The sequence below is a fragment of the Pezoporus occidentalis genome, unplaced genomic scaffold, assembly GCF_034315485.1.
Source record: "Pezoporus occidentalis ecotype Australia unplaced genomic scaffold, CSIRO_AGI_Poc_V1 ctg160, whole genome shotgun sequence".
NCBI classification, from domain to species: domain Eukaryota; kingdom Metazoa; phylum Chordata; class Aves; order Psittaciformes; family Psittacidae; genus Pezoporus; species Pezoporus occidentalis.
In genome coordinates, this window is record NW_026913426.1 from 2,936 (window position 1) to 24,994 (window position 22,059).

The window sequence follows — 22,059 nt, forward strand, 5'->3', positions numbered from 1 at the left end:
CCAGATCCAACCCCCTGCCACGGGCAGGGCCATCTTCCATAGACCAGGCTGCTCAAGGCCCTGAGATGAACAGTGGCAGAGGGGGAGAGCCATGGTACTGGGTAGGAGCACAGGGGCTGCGATGGCTGCAGCCGCTTGAGCCGAGTTCCTCGCTGCTGTGCTCATGTATAAATAGGAAAGCAGTCAGTTATTATTAGAGCTTGTTGTGTGGCTCTGGAGGAGCTACAGAAAACCCTTCCAAATGAGCTGCTCTGCAGTGCAAGCAAAGCTCCTGGGGTCATGTCTAGGGGAGAGCATCACAAAGAGCAACTTGAGTCTTGGAGACAGTCTTGGTCTGCCCTCACCCCTCTCTGAGCACCTGTGTTTCCCATTCCTAAGATGACAAGGCATGGAATCAACAAAGAAACTTACCCTGGGTCTTTTGTCTCCAGCACCTTCCCAGGATCTTGGAGGACACAACCAGCTCCTGCACTGTCACAGCATCCCGATGCACATGAGGAAGCTGTTTCCCATTCAGGGAGGTAGCAAAAGGAGACCTTCATGTCACATTTCCAAGCTGCCCCAAGGCCTCCATGGATAGGCACAGAAAGAGCAAGATGTACATGTGGAAAACCCAGAAGGTGGGTCAGCCTTCTGGTTCCTGCAGGAGAAATACCACCAGGTACGTTAGGATGGGTTTGGTCCCGTGTTATCCTTGTGTCCCATCCCTGCCACCCTCCTCCAAACCTGCCCTAGAGAGCAGCACCTCAGGAGGAACAGCCAAAAGTCATCTCATGGCTGAAGTCATGCAGTATGAGATCTTTCGGTAGCATTTAGCTCCTGGAAGATGCCCACATCATGGGCTAACTTATGCCTAAGATGCTCTGTACCCCCTAATGGCAGAGGTGCTGCACTGTAGCGTTATCTTTCTTGCCTCTCTGTTAGAAACCGCATTTTTCTTCTCTCTATGCATTATACCCTCTAAAATATGACCCTAATCTACAAAACAGCACCTAGGAATGCACGGAGCTCCAGGACTGAAAGACTTTACAGAGCCAGCAGGGTCAGAGGGAAAGAAAACCACCATGTACATGATCAATATATATTAAAATGGGATTTGAAATTAAAGCATGAAGAAGCCTTGATCTGGTTTTAATTCTGAATGAACAAATACAGCTGTTAATACATGGCAATGCTATTTTGCTGTGATAACAAAGCAGATAACACCAGCAATCTAGTGAGGCTCAGGAAAAGAAAGTTTAAGAGAAAATCCCTAGGTAATCTCTGCTGCATTTATCACGCTTTGGCACTCATAAAGTAAACCCAGGCTGAGCATAATGAACAGAATCAAACAGGCTTTTTCAGGTGGATTTTTTTCCCTGCTGCTTTAAAAATCACATCAGAATATAGTCACGGGAGAGACAAAAAGGGAAGAACTCCTGCCCTGCCGGTGGTGCATGGGGAATCTGATTGTAAAGGCTTCTTCCTGTATGGCTGAGTAGACGTGAGACTGCGATTTGTTCATCACAAGATTTAAGCTCTCCTTTGCGACACAGAACCAGTGCAACAGTCCTCTCCTGCTCTGCCAGAGGTGCATAGGTAACACACATCACTTATACATCACATAACTTATGTCTAAGCTGAGAGTGTGCAAAAGCCTCAGACATCACTTCACCTGGCCAAGCACTGCTCCCCGTGTCCCAGCAGGTTTGGGGTACCCACAGGCATCGTATCCATCTGAGTGCTGCCCCATAGCACTGGTTACCGCTAGGGCTCTTGGCTAAGTGGCAGGGCTGTGGATACAGAAGCAAAGCAGGTATTTAGGAATCAGGTCTCCAACAGCCCCACATGGTACCACTGAACTCTGCTCAGGGCTTGTTTCCTCCCTCTGAGGGCAAACTGGGTCTTTGCCCTGTGCTGAGGATGTGAAAGGGGCTTTTGAGAGTACATGGATTTATCCTGGGGTTGGGTCAGCAGAAATCATTAACTCCAAGAGTCTAATAAAACCATTTTAAAATACACGTGTGTTATTTAAGGGACCTCGGGAGAAGGCAGGCATGAACTGCTCTTCTCCAGCAAGGCTCCAGGTGGAGCACCTCAAAAGGCAGAGCAATTCTTGAGAGCAATGAGCGGGGACGCTGTGATGAAGTGGTGCTCTTAGGGAGTTCAGTGAGTCTGTGAAGGCTGTTAAATCTGCTCTGACACTACCAACAGCGAGATGCTGGGAACATCCTCACCTGGCTACACAAAGTGATTTCAGTGGGGGCCACTGGGGACCTCAGGTGTTTGGAGAACATCACTGAAGTGTGAAGACACAAAACTCACCCAGTCTCGCATCCCAGCCCAGCATCCCATCCATTTCAGGATACATCCCAAGAGGATCAAGTCCTAGAGTACAAGTTTTCCTGGCTCATTTGCAACCTGTCCTCCCTGAAACAGGAGCTCCCGGGCCCTGTAGTCAGCAGCTTTTCCCAACCCAACACCAGGGGCTGTCATTTAGCTGAGGAAGGCATCTCCTGAGGAGGAAGAAGAAACGCTGCAATTCAGGGCAGGCAACACATTCCTCACCAAGACCCCGCTGGCAGGTGCTAAACACAGGCATGCTCCACTTAATACCCTGTGCCACTTGAAACACGTGTGAGATGCAGCAAAGAGGAGGCTTTATCCCTTGCTATTAAATATAGGAGCAGTGAGATGGGGTTATAGCTGTTGAACAAAACCAAGCACGGCAAACAAAGCACATCAACGTGATGAGCAGAGGTTGCTCTGGCATAGGACATGCCACCAGCCACCCAGGCAGTAGCAGAGGGTGATAATCCCTGCAAACCAGCACCTGGAACTCAGGCTGGGGGTGTAAAATGTATTGGGAAAGAGAAAAGGAGAAACAGGTTCAGGGTGGGATTGAGATGCATTCCGAGACAGCTGCACCTGGGGGCGGTTGCTGGCAGCCTCCTGATGTGGTGGCAGCCTGGTTTTGTAGGGAATTTTACTTCCCCATGATCACAGACACAACGTGGGAAGTGCAGCAATGGGGGAACTGGTTCAGTGCTCAGTCTTGCAACAAATGAGGTAAAGCCCTGCTGCTGCCAACAGGCATAGGATCTAATGATTGCTGCTGGTTGAAGATGATTCTAACAACAGGAGGAATTGTGCTTTATAACATACAGGGTGTGAAGGTGGACAAAATCCTGTACAAGTTCCGCATAAGCTCTCATAGCAATGAATCCCACTGCAGGAGCATGTATTCCTGTGTATTCCCAAGCACAGCCTTGGCTCTCCGTCACCTGGGAAGAGCACAGTGAATGTGCTGTGATTTTGGATGCTGCCTTTCTGGGTCCTTTAATTCTGGGGTACAGCACTTTTGTCCCAGGGACCCCTTTCCCCTCACTGATTTCACTACTAGGCCCCTGAGATCTGCAAAACAGACCCATAATAATGCCCTCTCCATTGCCTATTGTGCTGAGTAGCCTGAGCTTTTAATCCTATGGATGCAGACACCAAGAAGCCCTTGGGTTGGGGACTGCTAACCACTTTGCATGGCTCTTCTTTCTGAGGGAGGGACATTGAAGCAGAACATGATGGTGTGGCTTACCTGTGGTAGGGCAGGAGGTCCCTGTAAAGCTGGACAGTCAACCTGCTCCTCCATGGTCACCCAGTTCTTCCCTGGGACACTCCTCGTTGTTTATGGTTCATGACACGCCACTCATGAATGCTCCTGCTGCATCCACTCAACAGCCCAAGCAGGCAGAACCTGCAGAGATGTGATCTCTGGCAGCACGACCCGATTGAAACCTATAAAATATAAACAGATGTAAAGCTGCCAGTCACGCAGGGAATCAAATTAAATCAGTTCAGCTCAGCCTCCCCCATCTTCCCTTACTGCTCAGGCAATAAAACCACTCGCTATACAAATATTGCAGCTGTATAGGAAAGCAAGCCATTGAGCTAACTAACAGGTTGCTTATAGCAGTAAGAGAGCTCTGCCCAGTGCAGGGGTGTTGTGGGGCACCAGCCCTCTCATATCAGTATCTGCTATTTATATAGCACTATATCAAACAAATAGCTCTCCACCAAGAGGTAGGCACAGGTATACACCATGACCTTGCTTGGAGCTGTGGTGGCTCCATGCAACAGCACAAAGTCTTCTCCTTCCCATCCAGTGGATGCTAGTCCAGAGTTAAGGGAGGTTTCTCACAGCCATCCACACCATCCTTCTTCCCTACTTACACACTCAGTAGCCAAGTCCACCTTGTAGAACCGATGAGGGCCCAGGGCACCTGCAAAGAGCTGATGTCCAAAACATCCTTTATGACCCTATTTAATGAGTATCTCTGCCCTAGGTAATGCCCAATGATTAGAATATGTTCTGCTACAGTAATCCTTGCACACAACAGCCCACCGAGGAGGGAGCTTTTCTCTGGAACCACAGTTTCAGTCAGGCTCATCTGCGCTAATCTTACACCCATTAAAATCAGTTGTTCTGTTTCTAATTCAGCCAGCGCTGCCAAGCTCAGGAATTAAACATTCATGAGCCCATGTCCCTGGGAAAGAAAAAAAAAGAGCCCATAAGTTCATCTGGAGCAGCATGGATTTTTAATACAACCATAAACCCATCTCACTGCTCCTTTGTGCTCGAAGCTTTCAGCATCCTGATGAGGCACAGGGAAATAAATAAAAGCTGAGCTTTCTACACAATTGTGTGACTCCAAAGGCTGGTGCTTCCTGGAGGCATCCTCACAAATTGCATGAATTTCATTTTACAATGAAAACCAAAGACATAGCAACACTTATCCTGCCTCAAAACAAGTGTTGCTGCTGAAACAACAGAGTCCACCCTGCAGACCACAGGGCAAGTTGTCCACTGGGTTATACTGCAGTGAGGGCAGGAGCCTGGAAATGCCACCAGCAAGAACCATCCAGCCTTGGTCTGGATAAGCACATAGAGCTCTCAGCATCCCCCAGTCCCTCTGGAGCTGTGAGAGCAGCATCAGACCCGTAAGAGAGACACACGACCCAGCGTAGACCCAGCCATGAGCAGCAGTGAGCAATGGACAGGGCTGTGGGAAAAGCCAAGGCACCACATCACACCAGGTCATGCTTTGGTTGGCCTCCAGCACCCCCTGCAATGCTCGTACCACCTCGGTGCCCATCAGTCCCTTTGGACAGCTTCCCAGCACCTATCCGGGTATCTCTGCCTTTGAAGGCTACATGGACCATGAAGACTTACCTCTCCAGTGAGCAGCCAGATGCTCCCATGGCTGCAGAGCAGCACCAGGGGGAACACACAAGTTAATGAAGTCAGTAATTACTTTCAAATTCTATATGTGTATGTGCAACGAGGTGTGATTTTTACTATACTCCTAATTAAGGCCACCAGTGATAATAGCCGGAGACAAAGCCAATAAACACCACTATTTGAAGCAGATGGGGAGTCAGAAAGGGCTCTCCAGTATGTTTTCTCAATAGCCAAAACTAAACAACTTCTCAGAGCTGCCAGAGCCCTCCCAGCCCATGAAAACACCCAAACAAGCTTTGCTGGCCCAGGCTGGATGATGAGGCTGTGCTGTCTGGGTCTCTTTCCACAAAAGCTGCCGTTTTCCCTTGGAAAAAGGCACCATGTTTACAAAGTAAAGCTCAAGTAGGAAAACATCAACCCAGGCCAGTGCAAAACCAAGCCTGGGAAAAGGTCAGGATTAACTCCTCTGGATGGCTTCCTGAAGAAGGAGCATAAATAAAGACGGGTTGTCAGTGAGCGCTAGCGAGTGCTGCTGCAGTTATTTATAGAAGGCATTCATTTCCTCCAGGATCTGGATAAATATCCATTAGCTTTCAAGGTGATGAATCAAGTATTAATTAACCTGGGGGGGGGGGGGGGGGGGGATAGAATACGGATATTAACGTTTTAAAAGGAAGCTTCCAGCTGAGGGGAAAAAAGGAAGAGAGCTAATGGGAACTTTCCAAACAGCACCTCATTGTATGGGAAAGGAGCAATGGGCAGGGAACAGACCTGCTGGATGTACTGACTGGGACCGTCAGGCTTTGCTTTGGTCACAGGGAAATAAAAACCTGTGATCTTGGCATGCCTGCAGAACTTCAGGGTAAAGAGCTTGGACTGAAAATGCAGTGGGTGTTTTATACCTGACAGCAACAGCATCCACCCCTCTTATGCCACTGGGTACCAGAGCCAGCACAGAGCTGCACCCCCCAGGACACCATCACAGACATCCTGGCAGAGTGGGAATAGTCATTTCTCCTTCATACACTGATGTAACAACTGTTTTTTCCTCCAAGCTCTCCCTAAATGTTCAAACTACAAACAGGGCCCTGCTTTTAGTGCGAGCAATAAACACCCAGAGCAGCCATCAGGAAATCAGCAGAACCAGAACATGCTCTGGCTACTACACACTGACGCAAATGGGAGGAGACCTTGGATCTTTCATTCCCCACCTTCCCTCTGTCCTGCTCAGGGACCAGCTGAGCTAACTCTTCAGCTTTTGGACGTCCCAAAAACCAGCAGCATCACATGGAGACAAATGGGGCTCAGCATCAGCATGAGTAACATGGGGAAAAGAGAAATACTGCACAAAGAAGATGTTTTCCAAGCAAAAATGCCAGAATGAGATGTGACACCAAATTGTACAGCAAAACGAAACCCATTTCCTGGTGGCACCAATACAAGACCTACAGGACCTCTGCACCATCCATACCATCACGCTCCTGGGTGCATTGGCCTGGGATGGTTTGGCTGCATCCCTCCTCCTCTCTGCAGAGCAAGGCAGCTTCCAGGTGACATAAATCAGAAGCCTGGACTGACTATTTTGCAACCTGAGACACAGCTCTCCCATGGCTGAGGAAGCAATGCTTAATGGAGCACAAAAGATCCTATATTAGATGTGGTCTTCAGGATGGACTTCCTTTGCCATGCCTGCACTCCACCCCTACGTACCCAAATCTTTAACAACTTCAAGCTTTTTTCTTTATAATTTAAGAAAAAAAAAATACAGCATATGCAAGCAGCTTGTTCCTGCCTGTATTTAGCTCTTTTCCCCCCCTCTTCTGCATATTCCCCAGCTCTACCCACACATACCCACACTGCAGACAAACTATCCTAAAAACAGTGAGAGAGGTCTAAAAACACAACAGTAATCCAGGGCGTCATCAACTTCCAGGAATGCCAACTGCCCTGAGAAACCACAACTCCTTTGTTGTTGTTTTTTGTATGGGGTTGGGTTTTTTTTTTAGGCTTTTACAATCTTGTGTTTCACCGAATGGCCCAAATTCGCTCCTTCTCTCTGCTCAGTCCCATCTCTCCCCAGCTATATTCAGAAAGCATTTCTCCCCAGCCTTGTTTAGCTCATGTTTCAGGGCAGAGCAAATGTTTGTGCAGGAGGGGGCAGGGATGATGAGTCAATTAATAGAACCTAATAGAAACTGGTTTTTAAAGTGCCTGTTCTGACTGTGAGCAGCACCAATCACACAAACCCAGCACCACCAGCTTGGCCCAGTGCCTCCTTGCAGACACAGAATGGTTTCCTACAGTGAAACTGCTCTCATCCTGCATGAAATGCGGTACACGATGAAGCATCTGCCACTTAGTGTGAAAGACACCATCACAGCCTAATAAATCACATTGCCAGAAGGACTTCCATGCTATCACCAGTGCTCTTCTCATTACATGGCCTTCCTTCTCCGTATGCTCCTGCTCATCACTATGCCTTGCAGACCTCACATATTTCAGCTGATGAACTCATCCCCAGAATAGACAGCTCGGCTAAGCTCTCTGAACCCAGGTCTCAGTCACCTCTTCTGTTGTTCCTATCACTCCAGCCACAACTTTCTGTGTCCACAAAGGAAAGCCCTAGAGATGCACTATTTGTCATTCAGATGCCATTTATTACACTGACAGCACCTACACCTCTGCCTTTTTCCAGGCATGCACTAAATTGGAGGGGGTGGATGTGAGAGATGGTGCCTATTCATTCTCCTTGCAGATGGTCAAGCCACAAAGCACCCAAGCAAAGCCACATTCTTCCTTTTAACTTTGGCCAAGACCCAAACCACCCACTGGTGGAGTCAATGTTGGACTTGCACGTTCTCTCATAGAGCAACTATCCTGGCAACACATCTAAATGCATTCATTTCCCATGTATGCAGTGCAATTTGAGATACCCAAGTATAACAGGTTAGATTTTGATTTCATGGGAGTGGTCAGGTTTAGATAAGAAAATGGAACAAAACATCCTGATCTCTGGCACATTAGAGCAGCAGTAATTTCAAGCAGAACACAATATTGCAAAATTTACACTAGTAAAAACTAATCCCATATTAAGAAGAACTGAATTTGGAAAACATCACTGTGAAAATAGTCATTTCATAACCAAAACCCTGCAGGATCCAACCAAGCTGCATGGGTACCACAAAGGAGTACAAAGACATTTCTAGAAGTGCATCACCCCTCTACGAGGCACAGCATCCAGCCTCATTCACCAGCAACTGCTGATGCCAGTGGCCAACTGGATTGGAATGAGAATAGGCCTGGTTGTAACTGAAATCACAGCAGAGTGGAAGGCTATAGGATCACAGTGTGCCTGTTTCCATTGGGAACTTCACATCCACAGTGGAGCTGGTAGCTTCTTTTGTAGGACAGACTATTCTGTTGCACCAAGAGGGCTCCTGCTCTGGCTCAACATGTCCAATATTGTGTCTGGGTAAAGAAACTTAACTCATTATTCAATCAAACTTGCTTGGATTTTTGCTTTCCTCTTTCCTCAGTGAGCCCTGGGGACACTGGGAAGGGTGCAGACAGGAGAGGGCTCTGAGGAGGCAGCAAGCCATGGTTGATGGGCTGCTCCTCCAGCCAGGAGTCAATAAGGTCCATGAGACCAGTGCCTATGCCAGCAAAACAGCGCAGGAAGAGCATCAGCTGTGATTTATCAGCCAGCCCAGCCCAATGGGTGTATCTTCCATTGGACAAGTATCTTCTCATCTCATCAGCACAGTCCAGCCCATAGGAGTGCTGGTCCAGATTATAAACCCTGGGTTTCTACTGCTTGCTGGAGATAGCACATCCCACAGTAACCCAGTGCAGAGGAACAATACTGCCCTTGGATCTGACCTCTTCAGCCACAAAAACAAGTTAATTTTGGTGTAATCAGAGAGTGACCGTTATTTGCCATTGAGCATCATAAGGATGTGAGGAAAGATGTATGTGTTTAATTAAGTTCTGGGAGAAAAAAGCAATGTGTACCTGTCTGGACTGCAGAGAGATGAACTCAGTACTTCACCCATGCCTCAAGCCCACTGCCTGTTTTCCTCTGCAACAGAATGACCAGCCTAAGCTGCAGACAGGGACTTTAAAAAGCAAATAATCCTTCCAAAAGAGCCAAGGCAGCACCTCATAATTCGTATATCTCAGAATTGGGAGTCTTCACATTTCTAGTGCGACCCATGGGCAAGCGTTCAGAACCTTAGAAACCTAAGGGAGAGCACTCCCCAAATTAGAGCATCCGGAGGGGACCCCACAGAGCTCCACATGGATTTTTCCCACAGCTCCTGCAGCTGCCAGAGTTTTCTATAGATTGCCCAGGTCTGATTTTCAGCTATGAAATAGCCTGGGCCTGAGCTGCCCTTTTCATCTGAGGAATGCACAGCTGTGAAAGTGAGATCTTGGTTCCTCGGGCTGAACTCGGCTCGAGAAGTGGGGATTTGTGGCCAACCCATCAAAATCACGTTGTGAATGGGTCACATTCATTCTCAGGCTGCACATAATGAGTGAGGAATGGGCAGGGTGCAGGCACCACGATGCCTTTGGGTGCATGGAGAAACAGCAAAACCCACACGGAGTTTGGACAGGGAAGTAACACAGCCAAAACTCTTAACTGCATCTAAAGAATTTCTAGAACACAAAGAAAGAGCAATCATCATCCCCCCAGAGGCAGCCGAGCATCTTTCCACATTGGAAAGCACTTTCTACTCCTCTCAAGCACTCAGATCCCCTGTGAAAGCACTATTCCTCTAAAAGAGTCAGATTCAGTGTCTGTGGGCTTTATAAAGATTAAATAACCTGTCTGCTATTATTGCTCCTTGTATGACTACACCAGAGCAGGTAGGTCTCAATGCTAGTCGATAGTCCCAAGCATCAGGGAGGAAACCTCTATAGTCCCCAATGGCACTGCACAGCCAGATGCACCAAGATCCCTCCACAGCCAAACCTTCCATGTTTAATCCCCATGGAAGTCAATGGAACATATCTATGTCCCTAAAGCTAAGCACCTCTTTCAGTGTTTTACCCGAGTGTTGTGAGCAAGCCCCAGCCAAGGCAGTGCCTTCAGCCTCGTTCACTGCATGGTGAGCTGGTGATCCGGGTGGGACAGTGCTCAGCACAGCAACGGATTGCACCTTCACAACACCTTTATGGTTAAGCACGTGCATAAACTGGGGTCTCCTGCCCTTCTCTGTGCAGTTCCAGCCCTGCCCGAGATGGAACAATATGGGGCAAAAACCTCACATTTCACAAAGAGCTGACAAAATTGGGCCACATCTAATGCCTACCAGTGACATGGTTTTTATAGGCAGGGAACTGAATCAGTCCCTGCAAGACCCAAGACCCCAGCCCTGATTGATGCTGGCATGTCAAAGCTGCAGAGGTTCAGCTTCCCCCAGCATGGACACAGGCTCCCTGCCTTCCCTATCCTGCTGGGAAGAGCTTGGCTCCCAACCCAGCGGGCTGACCACAAACCCTGCCTGCATGAATGCGTTGTTAAGACACTCATTCACACTGCAGCCACGGTGCTGGCTGGAAGAACATATATCAGGCTTTTTGTCAAACAAAACCCAGTCCAACGGTCTGGGAGGACAGCAGAATCTGCCATCACACTGCTTTGAAGGGTTTACACTTCACTGCAGCACTTCAGATCTGCAGTTGTTTCCATAACCAAGTCCAAGAAAGCCTGTGAATAGGAAGGAATTAAGCATTCATGCAAAGACCATTAAAGTCAAGGGGGATCTTTCCATTGACTTGAGAGCATTTGGCTCCCAGCCCTGGATATCAGGGTCTGTTGTGCTGGATTTAGAGCAGGAAATGGAAGCAGGACTTTGCAGGTTTTCTCAGCAGTTGTTACAGAGCTCAGCACAGAAGCTCTCTGTGCATGTAAATTACAAAGTGACTGCTCATCTGAGATGCAAGGCCCTAATTAACCATCTTTCTGTTCACTGCAGGCACCTCCTCCATCATTCCTGACAGACCTAACACCACAACAAGTTGGACTATCCCATTCCTACAGGCAAAAGGATTTCTTTATGGGTCCTGCCATGTCAGTCCCTGATACATAACCCACATACGATGTGTCAGCCCAAGAGGCAAAACCACCACAGACCAGAAGCTTCAGCAGGTCTGAAAACCTGGTTAATCTAAAACTCACATCAGGATGAAACTCCTACTAGGATCTGAGCAGCATTTCTCCGATTTCATTCCTGCCTATTCAGTTATAGCCAACAGTTTTGCACAGGGATGTACTGTCTTTGAATGCACCAAAACAATAGATCTGCGCTGTCTCCATTTTCACATAGAGAAGAAGAGATCTGATGGGACTTAACCTCTGGAAGTGATGCTTTGTAAGGAGCATCTTCCCAGGCACCCAAAACTGCCAGCACACAAACCACAAAGCACTCCAGGAAGCTTCAGGCTCTTTTAAAATGCAACACTCAGATCGTAATGTCCTGCTAACAGAAGCAGTGCTGCCTCTCTTGCAGTAAGACAGCCTGTCAGGTGAGTTTAGCGAGTGCTGTGCCAGGTACCCATGTCTGCACTTGGCATTGGCGCTTGGAAGATGCTGGATCCTTTCCTGCCTCAACCCCACATCCGCATAGTTCAACACTATCATTTAGTTACCTCCTTTGGTGGTAAAAGCAGGACATTTCTGCACTCCATGTGCCATGGGAAAGGTCATCCCAAAGAGAGGGGGCTTTGATTTGGTGCTGGACCAAAGGCAGCAAGCCCAGAGTCTGCTGTGTGCTGACAGCCACACACCACCATGGTCTTTGCAGGAGGCAGCATCCAGTGGTTAGAGACGTCCTTCCCACTCCTCGTGTGCCTGGGAGAGGAGCAAAGCTGCAAAGAGTTATTCAAACCATAGGCTTAGGGAAAACCTCTCCCTCCTGGCAGATGCTCCTGACTTGGGCTGGATTTAGAAAAACAGAGGTGACCAAGCCCTGCTTCATCCTTCAGTGGGAAATACAGAGAGACAAGAGTATGCTTAGCTGTAAGAAACCTGATCCCAGAAAAAGAAGAAAGCAGGGTGGAGAAGGAAACGCATCCTAATGCCAGCGGTGACCCAAACCAGCTCTGCAGAGCCAACAGACTCATGGAGCCAGAGAGGACAGACACAGCTAAAAAAAAGACTGCTTTTGGTGGCTGTGACCTTGCATGGGCAGTGCTGTGTTCAATGGGATGGCTCTGAGCAGTCTAGAGCGATGTGCTGGTCCAAATTCACCTCTGCACAGCGATGGTCTGCAGGCTCCCCATGCAGGAGCATCCATCCCTATGCCCAAGCATCTCCATTAGCCTGGAGGGAGATGCAGTCACCCCAGTATGGGAAGTCAAGTGGGGCCTTTTGCTTCCAGAGGGATGTGGTTTAGGAAATGAGCGTTGCACCCACCTGCTGCAATCTCAGTGCTTCAGTGGGACAAACTGCCAAACTCGACAGGAACCGAGGTCTCATTAGAGCGACTGAGGCTTTGGCAGAGCAAAGGCTTCTCAGCTTCCGTTTATAGGCTCCATGGCAGCAGTTCAAGGCAGGGCAGTGTGCACCATTGCATTATGAAGTCTAGACAGCGCTGGAGCGCTGCAAGCCTGAAGAATGCCTCTTTCCTGCCCTCATATATGATTCAAAACCCAGCAGCATTCCTCAAGCAGGAGCAATGTGGGGAAATACTGAATTCCTGTGTTCAAACAGACTCTTTTGCACTATTGTCTCCCTCTAAAACCTCCACAAGTCTGCCTGGATTATGGAGGTTGCCAGCATGAACTCTCATTCAGGCTCCCCAGAGGAAGGAAATGGAGAACTAAAAGCTGCCTAAACCCCGTTTTTTATTCCTACCTGGAATGAAAACAGCAGCTTTGGAGCAATTCTTGAAATATCTGCTTTCAGCCAGTTTTATTCCTCCTTTTCCTCACTCTGAGCTGACAGAGGAAACCCACCTGCCTGAGACTTCGCTGCCTCCATGGACCTCCAAGCAGTGCTCCCTTCTCTGTTAAAAGATGCTGAGCTGAATGGTGTCCAAGCAGCTGTGCTCCTGGGTATCTGCAGCCTCAAAGAGAGCAGGAGATGCTTTGAACCTAACCCAAAAGTTGAAACAGAAGTAGTTTTAGTTTATTGGAAGATTCCTGTTGTGTCTTAACTGCTAAATTCACTTCTAAAGACCTGAGAGATAAACAGCGTTTCAGCAGCCCCTGAAATACAATCGGGGGAGGAAAACAGAGCAGCACTTTCCTACCCATCACCAGAAATGGGGATGACATCTGGGCAATGCATCCTCACTGTTCAGACTGCAGCAGGGTCCAGCAGCAAGGACTCAAGTCATTCAGCAGCAATTCAAAGGAGAAAATAGGATCAAATGATGATGCTTTAGACTTTGCCAGGCTGCCTCTCCCTGCACACCAAGCATGTACTCGCTTTCCTTAAGTGCATTGATAAACACTCTGGATCAGTATTAACACATGCCAGATGCTGGGGAATCATCTCCCACTTATGGCAATTATGAGGATGTCCCAGAATACAATAAAGCAACTGAGAAGATGAGCATCTGGTGGGGGTTGTCAGGCCCCAACACAAATCTATGCAATAAAGAGGTGTGATTATTTCTTTCCTTGAGTCATACGGCATTTAGCACTGGATACATGCAATTCCTCCTTCCTTCAGGGGGTCTCCTCAGGAGAGGAGCAGAGCATCCTTCCTCCAGTGGGAATGCTGAGCTGCTCCCCCTATCCTGCCCTTTCTGTGCTGAAATCCAGCCACCATGTGCACCCCAATCCCACCAGCATCACCCAGCCAGAGGGACCTGTGCAAAGTGACCGTGCATCTCCATCAGACAGCACCTCCAGCCAGAGAAACCACCAGGTGAGACCATCTCCTTCTCTCTGACCTGGACCACCTCGTCCATGGCCATGTCCACTCCACTCCGTGCTTCCAAGCCAAGGGCAAAACTCCATAGCTCAAGGTAAGAGAACCTGCCACATGCTGAGGTCTGTTAAAAGACATACAAAGTGGTGAAGCAGTGAAGGTTATTTCCTACATAAACCAGCCAGGAAATGATGATCGTGCACAGGGAATGCTCTGTGGATTACACAACAGTGCAGACACGTGGCTGAACAACATTTTAAACATACTTAATGGATGATTCCTAGAAGTAATAGCAAGTTTTATTCCTGTGAAAGGCAGCAGAGCCAAGCTATATTTAACAGAGGAAAGAAGCTAGGAGTAATCTCCAAAGGTCTGATAATGCAGAGTCTGTGCTTAAACATGCTCCAGTACATCTTTAGGCAGTAAATGCCAGCTACAAGGCTGGTTTTCTCAGTTTGGGTAGCAATTTTGGGACTCATTGATTTTAATATCAGAAGCAGCCATTAAGGCACCTCCTATGAGCTCTCCACCACAAGCCAAAATGTTTCATCCAGTACAGAACAGGGATGGAGGCTGGATAATTCAGAACTATTTGCAATGAGTGACACATCAGCCTTTGCCCACAGCCAAGGGCTAGCCCAGATCCATCCGTCCCTCCTGCCAGGGCCATTCACAGTATCACAGTATCACAGTATGCTGGAGATTGGAAGGGACCTCAAAAGATCATCTAGTCCAATCCCCCTGCCAGAGCAGGAACACCTAGATAACGTTACACAGGAATGTGTCCAGGCGGGCTTTGAATGTCTCCAGGGAAGGAGACTCCACAACCTCCCTGGGCAGCCTGTTCCAGTGTTCCGTCACCCTCACTGAGAAGAAGTTCCTTCTCAAGTTTAAGTGGAACCTCTTGTGTTCCAGTTTGCACCCATTACCCCTTGTCCTATCATTGTTTGCCACTGAGTAGAGCCTGGCTCCATCCTCGTGACACTCCCCCTTTATATATTTATAGACACTTATAAGGTCACCCCTCAGTCTCCTCTTCTCCAAACTATAGAGACCCAGCTCCCTCAGTCATTCCCATGAAGGTAGCTCCTTAATTCCTTCCCTATCCTCACAAACCGATTTTAATCCCATTTTCCTTCCCAGAGCTTTCTTAGACAACACTCAGAAAATGAGCTGAGGAAGAGAAACATTGGGGACCATCAATGTCAGCAAATGCCACCCATCTGGCACCACATTCTTGCCTCTGGAGGCCCCAGCAGTCATGGTGAGCATCTTCCCAGGCTCCCACCCCACTGAAATGCACCCTGCCAGAAAGACTTCCGGGGGGAATCTGCTCCTTCTTGTTTATTGGTTTTCCTTTGGGCTTTTTCTCCATGTAATTTCCTGTGGACATCCGAAAAGAAACATGACCAACATGGCTTACAGCAGCAGCATCAGATGAAAAGCGCTGAGTGGACCCAAAGTCACATAATACACTTACAGTGTTATTTACAGTGTTAACACTGCCATAACTTTAAAGTCAATTGTAATGTACATTTGTACTCCTAGTTTACTTTTGGTAAGATTGAATTGCTTGGCGTCAGCTCCAGGTTTTGAGGGCTGTGGAGTCAATTTGCAAAGGGTGCTTGGGAGAGAGGGGGATGCTTCTTCCTAGAGAATAATACTGCATGTCTGAAACCTCTTCAAGGCTGTGGAACCATCATTCTGGATCCTGGCTCGTGTGAAATCCAAGGTCTAACAGGAAATCACATTTGAGTCAAACTCACCTTATTCCTCCCAAGAAGCTGATGCTTTTCTTCTTTGTTTAACTGTGACCATTTCTCTGTTTGAGATCTGCTTCTCATTGTGTACCCAGTACCTGGCTCCTCTTCTATAACCTTGGGATCTTTGACAGCAGAGTGTTACTACTGTGCCGACTACATGAAGTATGCTTTTAATGTCCCCACTAGGGGACATTAAAATGAGCTTTAAAGTATGAATTCAATCACTTAGAATAAAAACCAGTTCATAGCAATATTTGACTTTAAAAGCACTGTGGAAATGCTTAACTGCTTCGTGCACCGAGTCCCATTGCAGGGAACACAATTAAGATGCTTTGGCTCCCATTTTTCAGCAAGTGTATCCATGACAAGCTTTCCCAAGTGTCTGCTGCAAAGTGCTGGCAGCAACACGGCAGCAAGGCTGCGCAGAGAAAGGTGCTGTGCTTTTGGGGACTGCAGAAGACCAGGGCTCAGTGTGGCCAGGCCACTGCTCCTCCCTCAGCTTCACTAAACTCAACCATTTCACTCAGTTTAGGGACCTCTGTTTAATATAGCACAGTGTTAACATCACCCAAAACCACAGAACAAGGATGCAGTCGGGTGTTCTGCTCCACTGAGGCTCGTGCACAGGAAGGAAAGGGAAGAGTGAGTATTTGCCCAGCTGGATGCTTCAGAGAACACGTCCATCTCGGTGCCTCTGGCTATGTGTCTGTAAAGCGCTGAACAACAGGAAATCGTTTGGCTTGTATCAGACTAAATCCAGAGAGCATCAACCCTGCAATTAACTATAATTAGAAATCCATTCCGGCAGCACCACGGAGCCAGTTCTCAGGTCTTGACAAGTAACCCTCCCAACCAGCCAGCTCCCATCTCTACTGCCCAAGTAGCCATTCCCTGGGCTGGCCATGCCAAGCCTCAGGCCCAAATTCCCCTTGGATAAGCATATAGAATTATTTCTTAATGCACCTTTCTGCACTGCAACTTTAGAGTATTCAATAAGAACAGATAGCCTGCTGATGTGAGATCTCATGGTAAGCAAAGATGAAGGAATCCCCAGCCTCCCACTCCAGCCATCTTCAGCCCTTCCTCTCCACCATCACCTAAATACCAACAGGCTTCTAACCCACAATGTGGATGTGGCCAAACCCAGTGCTATTTCTGCATTGCTAATGCCCTTCAGAGCCTGTGCCAGCTCTCAGAATAACATCCAGAATACAATGGGAGAAGCTCAGTCCAAAGAAAGTCAATTGTCACCTTATTTTCAAGGAGATTTTGCATTTGTGATTCCCCCAGTTAACTGTGCTTCCAGCTAAAGCTAAACATTGCCATATGAGCAAAAAACCCCAGCACTTAGAAGGCCTGGTACTTAGGGATCTAGTAAAATGACAGCAGCCCCAGCTATAATTATTGCCCTGTAATCTGCATGTCATGAATCACTACATAACGCAGCAATAGCTGCAATCACTGCACATAGTTATTTGTTCTTTGCGCTGAAATGAAGTGGTGGGGAAGATGGGCAGAAATTGAGTGTGGAGTAAATACGCAGTCATTGTCGACCTTTTTCTGTCAACAGACACTTAACAGTTTTCCTGTGGATGTCCTACACAACAAATACAGGAAAGGAGTGCACAGGCTCTCCAAGCTGCCTTCTGCACATCCCCAAAACCCCCGTAACAGTGAGCTGAGGTCTGGGAAGAAAGGTGGGTAACCAGGAAGAGTTACACAAGATTCCAATCACAACTAAAACTGAGGCTTTTCTCTTGCTGTTCTTTCAGCCATTTGGTTCCCAGATGTTTTAAACAGCTTTCTGAGTGTGAGTTGGAGCCAACAGGGCACCCACACCACAGCCAAGGGGCAAACTTGGCATTTTGATCTCGCTTTGGGTGCGTGAACTAAATGTTCATGTTCTGCGCAGTGAAAAAGCACTGAAAATCTCAATTTGGAAAGTGTGAGGGGCCCCATCCAGGCAATGCAATGCAATGCCAGGGTGGAGGAGGAGAAAAAACACCTCTTGTAGCCCCCAGATCTGCTGGATAAGGTCATCACTTCCAGCTCCTTCCAGATATGTCAGATAAGGTCATCACTTCCAGCTATTCAACATTTCTTTGCACATCAGCTGGTTTCCTCTATAACTTATCTCTGAGGCAACAAGGCAGATTAACTCTGCTGCCAAGCTCAGCTCTTTAAAATGCTTACAGCCAGTCAGAACCTCCACTGGGCTGAGACAGGAGCTGGTCCATGGAAAGACCAGATGGACACCAACCTGGGCCACAGGTGATGCTGAGGATGGCACCAGCCCAGGAGCCACAGCTCACCCATGTTAACACCATCAACTCACGCTTATATGGCAGGAAACCTGAGCTGCAGTTCCCATGAGGCTCATGATCAGCCTCTGAACCTACCCAAAAAGAAACCTTTCCATGTCATCAGAGATCAAGTTCAGCAAAGCCAAAGCTGCTGCACAACCGCAATTCCCACCCCAGGAGTAAAAATCACATCACATCAATACACAACTTCTGACTGAGCTCCTGCCTCCCACGTGGGACGGCATCCCTAGCACATGACTTAAACACAATGACCAAGTGCTCCACTGCAAAACAGAAAGGACAAGGCCAAATTCAAGGTTTTCTGCTGCTAAATCCACATGATTCTGCTGGTTACAATGGATGTTTATTAGTTTAAATATAGTTCAACTCTTTCTCTAAAGCTCAGTACTTACAAGTGCCTCTGTGTGTGTAATTAGCGGCAGAGATACATAAAATGGTTATTCAGTCATCTCACAGCTCCTTCTTTCTCAGTTTGTGATTTGTTCATATTCTAAAGAGACCCTGGTATTAATTACTTATTGTAGATTAAATACAAGACTGGGAAGAGGAGGAAAAATCTTCCTGTGTGTGGCAGACTTCTTTGTATCTTGCTTAGTCTCCCTCCAGAACCATAGCTGTTGGTACTGAAAGGCAGAAAACCAGCTGAGCCGAGCACCTCTGCCCTGCACTAAGAAATGCAATAAGAAATACTTTCACACTCAGGCCAGGAGAATCATGCATTGATCTGCTGAGGTTTCACTGACCTCTACATCACTGTGTACTACAGAAACTGTGCTAAACTCCAGCCAGCTCCACCAAGCAAGCATCAATGTGACCTAGAACACCTCTCATGGGAGCAGAGAGATGGTGGAGGGGAACGAGGAACCAAAGAATCCCACTTTCTTGAGTGAATTTGGAGCACAGGAAAGAGCATGGGGAGGTAATCTTGGTGTAAGAGCAGCACCCATATAAAGGGGAGGTCCTTCATCCCTCTGAGCCCAAACTGGCCCTCTCCCAGCAGGGATGCTCTGCCCATCATTCTCCGCAAGCTTTTGCTTCCCAACATGACAGAAGACTCATTACTTAAGGCAGGAAGAAATCCCTCTGCTTATAGCACACAGCAGATGAACAAGTCCATTTCAGTGGCATTTGCCTCTGGATGAGTAACAAAGGCAGAAATGAACACCCCAAGAACAAGCACAAAACCCCCACACGAACTCTTGTGTTATGCCTGGTAGCTCACCGGGAAAGCATGATGCAATAGAAATACCCTGGCTCCTGCTGAATCCATGTGTGAACATCAATTGTTAAGCGGAATAATTCATTGTGCTTTGACTTTCACCACGGGCCCTAAGACTCAAATCCATGTTCTTTCCAAATCACTGTTATTTCCAGCCTATCTCCTGTGGTGAGGTACATAGCTAGCCTGAAATTTCCCTGTGACACCTTAATAAATAGCTTAACTCGAGATATAATTTACTAAGGTTTAAGTGTGTGCTCAGAAAGACCTATTTCTGTTGCAGGAACTTGTGCCAAAATTGGCATCACCTCTTTCCAAGGCTTTCTCCATCAAGCACGCTGTGCTTGGGTGGAGAACTCTACCTGTGCCCTTTCCCATGGACCACAGAGGCTTCAAAATATAGAGAGAAGCAAGGTAAAAGATGCTTTCCACTCTTGGAGGTCCTAGGACAGAACTGACCTTCTCAGGCCCTGAGGCTGCACCCCTGTTATCCAGGTTTTCATTGCAGCACACACACTGCTGGGATGCAGTGCAGAAGCAGCAATAGGCATAGCTGAAAGCGATTAATATTGCCCCAAATCTCAGCTAAATACACCGTGTAGTAATCAAGGATTAACCACCAGCACCTCCAGAGCAGTTGTAAGCAGTCCAGGTACTTCTGCATTCATCCTATTCTCCAAACCAACCTTTTCCCTTCAGACAGCAAACTCACATTCTGCTCCACACAGCATTCCCTACCCTGCTGCTCACCTGCTGGTGGTGACTAAGGGTTAATGAGGAAGCCAAGGCAATAACAGCTGAACGCTCTCCTCACCAGGAACCCCTCCTTCTGAGCCTCGTTAAAACTACCCTCATTATCTTCTTGCTTCAGAAAACATCTCATTGCTGGTTCTCCAGTAAGACAGTGAGCCTTCCGCATCCCCCCCAGTGCAGGAATGAGCCAGCTGTAACTAACCCCTAAAGCAGATGAAGTCAATGATCATCCTGGTGGCTCAAGACCCCATGTTTGAAATGCTGGAGGCATTTTATACAGAGCCATTTGAAGCTACAAGTCCCAGTGCCATAACCCCATCTTAATTTGATCTGAACACTGGGTTGTGCTGAAGACAGACACATGCTCCTCCCAGGCAAACCCCACAGGCTCAGTGCAGGAGAATCACTGATTCTCCTTATTTTACATCCTATTGGAATAAAGAAAATAAACCCCACAACATTCCTGTTGACTTCCAATAAAGTGGGAAAACAGGAGGCAAAGGTGACAAGCAGCTGAGACCCAAATAGTTCAAGCTGGTTTGATGGCAAGAGAGCCAGAGGAGCCTGCAGACAATCAATCTTGGCGTCAATCACCCAGATTCAGCAGACCCATCTATTCTGGCAGCATTAGGAATGGAGCTGTTGTCCTTTCGAGGTCCCTCCTGGCTCCTCCATTTATTTATATTGTATTTATTGCAGAATAAGCTGTTTAACAAATTCCTGTGGCACAGCTCCCTCCATAAGCACTGAGCTCCAAAATCATTACTTTCATTGCCCAATGTTTTGTCCACCAAGAGCTTGCCCTGAAGAGTTATTGCCAAATAGCCCATTCCTGGTGGCCAGCCACAGAGACGACCCCAGTGAGCAGCAGAGATTGATGTGGTTAGAGGGGGAAAAACAAATACAAAATAAAGGGGGACAAAAGAACCTCAGGAAAAGCTGAGCAGAGTTGGGGCCTGGGAAGAGGAAGGGTCTTCCCCCCCAGCTGACATTGTGCAATACAGCATCCTTACCTAGTGGGAAGCAACAGACTGCTGCTCTGCTGTTTGTTTTTCAACATCCCAATCTACTGATGCTTCTTAATGAAGACTTTCATTGGGGATTGAAGTTGCAAGGGCTTCCCCCCTCCCCTCAGTATAAACAATACTGAAAACCTGTTTGGGGTTGAGGAGTTCTCTCTCTTTCCTTTTCTTTCCTTTGCAGCTTTGAAACACAAGGGTATTTTGAAAACATAAAGGGATATAGAGGTTCTGGAATGAAACACTGGGGTATTATTATTATTGTTACTGTTGTTGTTGTTATTACTACCATTATTGTTATTACAGTTATTGTTTCTATGATTACTACTATTATCACTACTACTATTATTGCTATTATTAAGCACAGGCTTTCCTTTTAAAACCCATCACTAAGTCGCAACCCAAACAAATGCATGGTTGACTTCAAACCCAAGTTTGAGGGCTTCAGCTCTGCTCCCCATTCTGCCTCTGCAACCACAGCTGAGGGCTGAAGCATTCTGGAGGTTCTCCTGTCCTTACTTGCACCCTGCTGTGACACAGCCATTGCCTTGGCAGGGATGCCCCCAGCAATGGACCACAGGAAAAGTGCCCAAAACCCTGAGGTTGTGGCTGGTTTTCATTCCTTTTATTCTCAAGCTTTCAGGGAGGGGTTGAGGAGCTGCCACCTCCTCCATCACTTTCCTCCCTCTCCCCCTTTTCACCTGAAAACACACAAAGCCAAAGTCTCTCCTTCACCCCAAGACTGATCCCTTGGCACTTCCAATGCCATCCAAACTCCTTCCCAAACCCACGGTCTTGCCTATAACACTATATCCCTGGGATAAACTAAAAGCATCCATCCTTACCCAGTTTAACAGTTCCACTTTATCTTCCTACTAAAAA

The 22,059-nt window shown here is 47.5% G+C and overlaps 1 long non-coding RNA gene across 1 annotated transcript; it reads right to left on the reverse strand.

The window, feature by feature from the left end:
• Positions 1 to 416: 416 nt before the first annotated feature.
• LOC134160501 (uncharacterized) lies at positions 417 to 14,738 on the reverse strand. The gene is made up of 4 exons (XR_009963568.1): positions 11,870 to 14,738; positions 3,572 to 4,520; positions 2,305 to 2,495; positions 417 to 640 (listed from the first exon to the last, which is right to left on the reverse strand). It is a non-coding gene; the product is annotated as an uncharacterized LOC134160501 (long non-coding RNA).
• Positions 14,739 to 22,059: the final 7,321 nt, after the last annotated feature.